The sequence below is a fragment of the Gorilla gorilla genome, chromosome 2 (genome assembly GCF_029281585.2).
Source record: "Gorilla gorilla gorilla isolate KB3781 chromosome 2, NHGRI_mGorGor1-v2.1_pri, whole genome shotgun sequence".
Taxonomy (NCBI): Eukaryota; Metazoa; Chordata; class Mammalia; order Primates; family Hominidae; genus Gorilla; species Gorilla gorilla.
The window spans coordinates 204617414-204623912 of record NC_086017.1 but is presented as its reverse complement, the minus strand read 5'-3'; positions in this window follow the sequence as shown (position 1 = coordinate 204623912).

The following is a 6499-nucleotide window of genomic DNA, read 5'->3' as shown; positions in this document are numbered from 1 at the left end:
CAGCACTTTGGGAGTCTGAGGCAGGCAGATCACCTGAGGTCAGGAGTTCGAGACCAGCCTGGCCAACATGGTGAAAACCCGTCTCTACTAAAAATGCAAAAAATTAGCCGGGTGTGGTGGCGTGTGCCTGTAATCCCAGCTACTCAGGAGTCTGAGGCAGGAGAATCGCTTGAACCCGGGAGACGGAGGTTGCAGTGAGCTGAGACTGCGCCATTGCACTCCAGTCTGGGCAATAAGAGTGAAACTCCATCTAAAAAAAAAAAGAAAAGAAAAGAAAGAAAAAGAAAGTGGTGGTGCTTCAGGTGGCTCTGTTTTACCAAAGGCACAACCATGCAGGTCTATTCTGGCTCACGGGTCAGAAGAAGGGGAGTCTGTTTGGAGGCACCTCCAGGCAGGCTTTAAACAGAACCAGGGACAATTAGATTTGGGATAGACAGGGGCTGGTGGGGAGGAAAGAAACCAAGGATATCACTGAGATAAAAAATCCTGGAAGAAGAAAACATCCTGGTGGAGAAGAGAAAACCTAACACATGGTAGCTAAACTTCCATTTCTAAGGACAGTGCAGGAAGTTTGTTGGGTCCTTAATGAGGATTCATTTCTTGGCACCAAGTGACCATAGGTTGCTTTATTTGCATATTTTCTGTAAATTGGAGTAAATTTAAACTCTCTTACATTTCTGGGTCCTCTTCTTTGGAAATAATATTAATTCGTATCCATGGAGTGCATCGGAGAGATTGTGACGCTCTCGAGGATGAGCAGGACACTTGGGCTCTAGCAGAAATTAAGCAGAACTTAACTACATGATGCTATAGCGAGATATATTTTTAATACATTTACTTTTTCTGATTATAACATTAAAGCGTGTTTATTGTGGAAAACTGAATGACAGAGACGGGAATAAAGTAAGAAATTCTCCCTCAGAGATATTCACTGTCAGGATTTTGTCGTATCTCTGTCTCTTTGTTTTCTTTTTTGGTTTATGTTTCCATGGATAATATCAGGCTCATTTTTTATATAAAAATATGCATATCTTGTTTTTCATTTAATATTTAATTATCATTTTCAAATATTAAACATTCCTGAATATTCTGATATTTAATGGTTGCATAATATTCTATTATATGGACATAATTCAATTTGAACCATGCTGTGATAAATTTTTGTATCCATGCAATTTGAATAAGTCTGAGATGATTCACAAGAGAATTCTAAAAGTGGGATAAAGTGGTAATAACGAAAGTGTCTGTTTTATAGAGTTGAAGATAGGAAAATAAGATGAGTTAACAACAGTGTTTGGTTCATGGCAAACATTCATGTTAGGTATGATTATTATACATATAATCTCTTTGATAAATATTAACAATCTTCCAGAAAACTTGTTTTCATTTTTAACATATGTGTGCCATCAAATATTTTAGTAGTAATTGAAAATATTGTTAACCACAACATTAGGCTTTGTGAGTGACATTTGGGGTCAGAGACAGGGCCTTGACCAAAAGGACTGAAGATATTAGCAAGAGACCTTCCAAAAAGTAAGTGAAAGGGGTGAGGAATGTAGTGGAAAGGAATGGTAAGGCAACTGTTACCACTGGATCTAATGGAAGTGTGACCAGGGCTCATGCTCCAATAGTGTGTGTGTGAGTTTGTGTTTGTGTATGTGTGTGATGTTTTAGGGATAGAGGGAAAGGGGTGCCAGGCTCTTGTGATGCCTAACATGTTCCAGGGATTGAGAGGCCCCAGCAAAGAAGGTTCCAGGCTGCATACCCAGGAGCAGTCACAGATTCTTGAGGGCACAATATAAGGCCAATAGGTCACTGGTACACTGAGTAGGGAGGCAGGCCAGCTGCTGCTTGGACATAAGAAATGTTCAGATCTGGGGAAGGTATAAGCTGGAGACCATCTGTTCTATCATAGGGGCTAAAAAGATCAAAGCAAAGAAAAACCTGGAGATCCAAATTTAAGAATAATTACTGAGGTATTAAATTCAATAAGGGAAAATGGAATTTAGGGAGGTAGCAAAAAGAGTAGGTTAGGAGAACAAGGGCAGGTACATTACCCCAGGAGAACCATTGTCTAAAATGTATCTGAATTATCTAGGGAGAAAGAAAGCCCTTTGGCCTTCTCCTGTCAGTAGCCGCATAGGTTCGTGAGTTGAGGACTTGGGCACTGCATTCTATATCTATCAATTTTACCTACTACCTCTCATGATGCTCATGATAGTCTCATGACCTGGCATTAATGGAGCACTTAACTCTGTGCTGAGCAGGAACAAGCAATATCACAATAATAAACAATATCACAAGAGTGGGACAATAATATCAGTTCCATTAAACAGATTAGTCAACTGAGGCTCAGAGCAGTGGAATGGTGCGTTCAGCATCACATAGTGAGACAGCAAGAAACAGGAAATGAATGTGTTTCTCACGACCTGTTTTTAAATACTTCACCACTTAATAGTGTTTGGTCTGCAAGCCCCCTGGCTGTCAGATGCCAGCAGAGTGCTGGCTGGGGAAGGAGCTCTCTGCAGGGGAACTGAGAGAAGGGACATGAGGAAAGCAGGGACATGAGGAAAGCAGGGACATCTCATGGCTAGACTGGGACCACTGGGTGGAAATAGGACCAGTCAATCTCAAAATCTCCTTCTAATGCCAAGATTACCTGGCTCTCATTTTCTCTTAATTGAGCAGCAGAGGTTGCCCCAAGTTAGACAGTGAGGTTGCCAGAGGTTGATTGTGAATCTCTCTCCTTCCAGTGCTCTTTGATGTCCTTTCAAAGGGTCCAGAAAATCATGACCCCAATTCTCTGCTCCTATGCCCAGTAGCCTTATATTAAACTACTCCTTCCAATTTTGAGAGCACCAAAGAAAAAGTACCCCAAAATAACAGTAATTGTTTGCCTAACAGTAAATGATTGCCACACATTGATTCCCTGCTAAGCACTTTATATGCATTATTTCACCTAACTTCATATTGACTCCAGCAGATCTATTAAAGATTAAATAATTTGTTCTAGATCAGCAGTCCTCAACCCATTTGGTACAAGGAACCAGTTTCATGGAAGACAAATTTTCCGTGGACTGTTGGAGTCGGGGGCAGTGGTTTCAGGATGATTCAAACTCATTAACATTTATTGTGCACGGTATTTCTATTACTATTACATTGTAATATATAATGAAATAATTCTACAACTCAACATAATGTAGAATCAGTGGGAGCCCTGAGCTTGTTTACCTGCAACTAGACAGTGCCATCTGGGAGTGACGGGAGACAGTAACAGTTCATCAGGCATTGGAGTCTCATAAGGAACATGCAACCTAGATCCTTCTCATGTGCATTTCGCAGTAGGGTTCGTGCTCCTCTGAGAATCTAATGTTGCCGCTGCTCTGACAGGTGGTGGAGCTCAGGGGGTAATGTGAGTGATGGGGAGTGGCTGTAAATACAGATGAAACTTTGCTGGCTCACCTGCTGCTCACCTCCTGCAATACCTGTCCAAGGCCCAGGGGTCGGGGATCCCTGTTCTAGATCACACTGATAGTAAGTGGCTAAGCAATAATTAGAGCCCAAACTATCTGACATTATAGCTCATACTCTTTTCTACTTTATTGAAGTTGAAATAAAATAAACTGCACGTATCCAAAGTATAAAATATGTCATGGTGTATCTGTGAAACCATCACCACAGTCAAGATGACTGCAGCCTTTACTCTTAACTACTAGGCAGCAGTTTCCACCTGTTAATCCTAGTTCTTACCCTGGAATCACCAGATTAGTGTCAATCCCACCTTACATGATAAACAGTCAGATACTTGATGATGACCAACCTGTACTTCCTAAATCTCCTGTTCCTTGAGATAAACATCTTCATAAGTTCCTGCAAATGCATTTCATAGGACACAGTTGAATTTCTCTTAACAGCTTGCTTACCCTCGTTTAGGGATTTTGCCCAGATCATGAATATTTGCATGATTTTCCAGTCTGCCAAATGCCATGCAGCTTTTGCCACAAGGCATATAGGCTGGAAGCAGGCCTGTAGGTGGCAGCCACAAGTGCTTCTAGCAAGGCCCAGCTAGGCAGGTAGACCAGGGTGGCAAGGCCTCTGGGTTAGCCAGGCCTTTTCTGAATGCTCTTGTTCTGATAGGCTGATACTCTTCGAGCAATCCTTCAGTAAACCAGGCATAATCTTTCTTATTCTAAAAATAAGAAAGATGAATATAATGCTGTTTAATTGTGTTTTTCTCCATTTTATATATTTTTAGGGAAGAAAACATTTCTCAAGTACTGTTCAACTTCTAATACTAATTTAGAAGTGTTAGAAGGTAACTTTTCTGGCTCTCATTTTCTCTCTTTTGAACAGCAGGGGTTGCCCCAAGTTAGACAGTGAGGTTGCCAGAGGTTGGTTGTAAATCTCTCTCCTTCCAGTGCTCTTTGATATTAGCACGTCATACATTGTTCAGATGATACATAATTAAGAAATAAAATATTTTTCCTAACAAGAAATAGTCTATAAATAATCTTAAAGAAATAAAATAAGAAAACAACATTTTAGGTATATATTCGGTGGTTTACAAAGCAAACTTTTTTTTGAGACAGTCTCAGTCTATTGCCCAGGCTGGAGTGCAGTGGCGCAATTACACAATCACAGCTGACTGCAGCCTTGACCTTGCAAGCTCAAGCAATCCTCCCAGCTCAGCCTTCTGAGTAGCCAGGATTACAGGCGTGTGCCACCTCACCTGGCTAAAGTGGATGAAATCAGTATGTGTTGATCATTTACTGTTAAGTAGTGATTGATATTTGTGGGTACTTTGGTTTCTGTGGACTTCTTAATATTGGAAGGAGTAGTTTAATAAAAGGATACTAAGCTTAGGAGGGGAGAATTGGGTCCCTGAGTTTCTGGCTTTCATTTTCTCTCATTTTGGCAGGTAGATCAGGCTGGTGAGATCTGTGGGTTAGCCAGGCCTTCTCTGCATTCCCTTGTCCTGATGGGCTGACACTCTTCAAGCAATCCTTCAGTAAACCAGGTATAATCTTTCCTGTTCTTAAACAAGAAAGATTAATATAAAGCTGTTCAATTGTGTTTTTCCCCATTTCATATTTTTTTGGGAAGAAAAAAATTCTCAAGTACTGTTCAACTTCTAACACTATTTTTTCCCTAAAAAATGTCTTATAATTTGTCTGACACGAGACTGGGCATGTATACAATCTTATTTGTTCTTCCAACAATACCGTATCATGGAGTAATGGGATTATATCTCATTTCAAAGATGAAAACATTGAAGCTTAGGGTAATTTAGCAACTTGCCAAATTTTTCATGGCTGTCAAATGATAGAGCCATAATATAACCACTATGATTTTTTAATTTTTATTATTATTTTTGTTTGAGATGGAGTCTCACTCTGTCACCAGGCTGGAGTTCAGTGGCACCATCTCAGCTCACTGCAACCTCTGCCTTCTGGGTTCAAGTGATCCTCCTGCCTCAGCCTCCCGAGTAGCTGGGAGTACAGGTGTCTGCCACCACACCCGGCTAATTTTTTGTATTTTTAGTAGAGATGGGGTTTCATCGTGTTAGCCAGGATAGTCTTGAACTCCTGACCTCATGATCTGCAAACCTCGGCCTCCCAAAGTGCTGGGATTACAGGCATGAGCCACTGCACCCAGCTGACCAGTATGATTCTATATTTGAAATTGGTTTCACTGTATCTAGGACCTGGGAGGTAAATGGCAAGGAGAACAGGGAACAGTGGCTAAAATCCCTAGTCTATGGACTCTTTTGTTTAAATATCCACCTATATATTACATCACACACACAGATATTTCCCATTTTTACAAAAATGCGTGATGAATGCATTTAATAATATAGTGCATTTAATCATATAATAATAGCGTTCTATAACAACTTGCAGTTAATGTATCGTGGACATCTTGCTATGACAATAGATCTACTTTATTCTTTTATTTTCCTTTTTATTTTTAAAGTAGTATAAGTACAACATAACCCACGCTCATCAAAATGTAGTTTTTTTTGTTTGTTTGTTTCCACCCCAGGGATTCAGGTTTGGTAGGTCTGGGTTTGGTAGTTCTCCGGGACCAGAGTATGTGGGGTCCAGGAGAGCTTCCAGGGTGACTGACACACACCACTGGTGAGGAACTACTGCTATTCTCTGCCATGTACTCTGGGGTCAGTGAGATATGAACAAACAGAGCAACCAACAAAGCATGCAGCTAGCCAACAGCAAAGTTCCCTGGTGCCAGAGAAAGGCTGGATGAAAGGAGGAGAGGATTGGACTCCATTTCCAGCGAAGGGAGAAGTACAGTGATGATCCCATGGTAGACATAGGTAGTCCGGTTGCATGTTTCATAGGGGTGTGCAAAAAAGAGGGATGTGAAAAGACAGTGACAGCCCCCAAAGACCTCCATTGGGACAGAGATTAGATTGGAAGCTGGGGGGCTTATTTTAAAGTTACATTTGCATGGTAAGCACAGTTTTATTAAGATTGCTTAT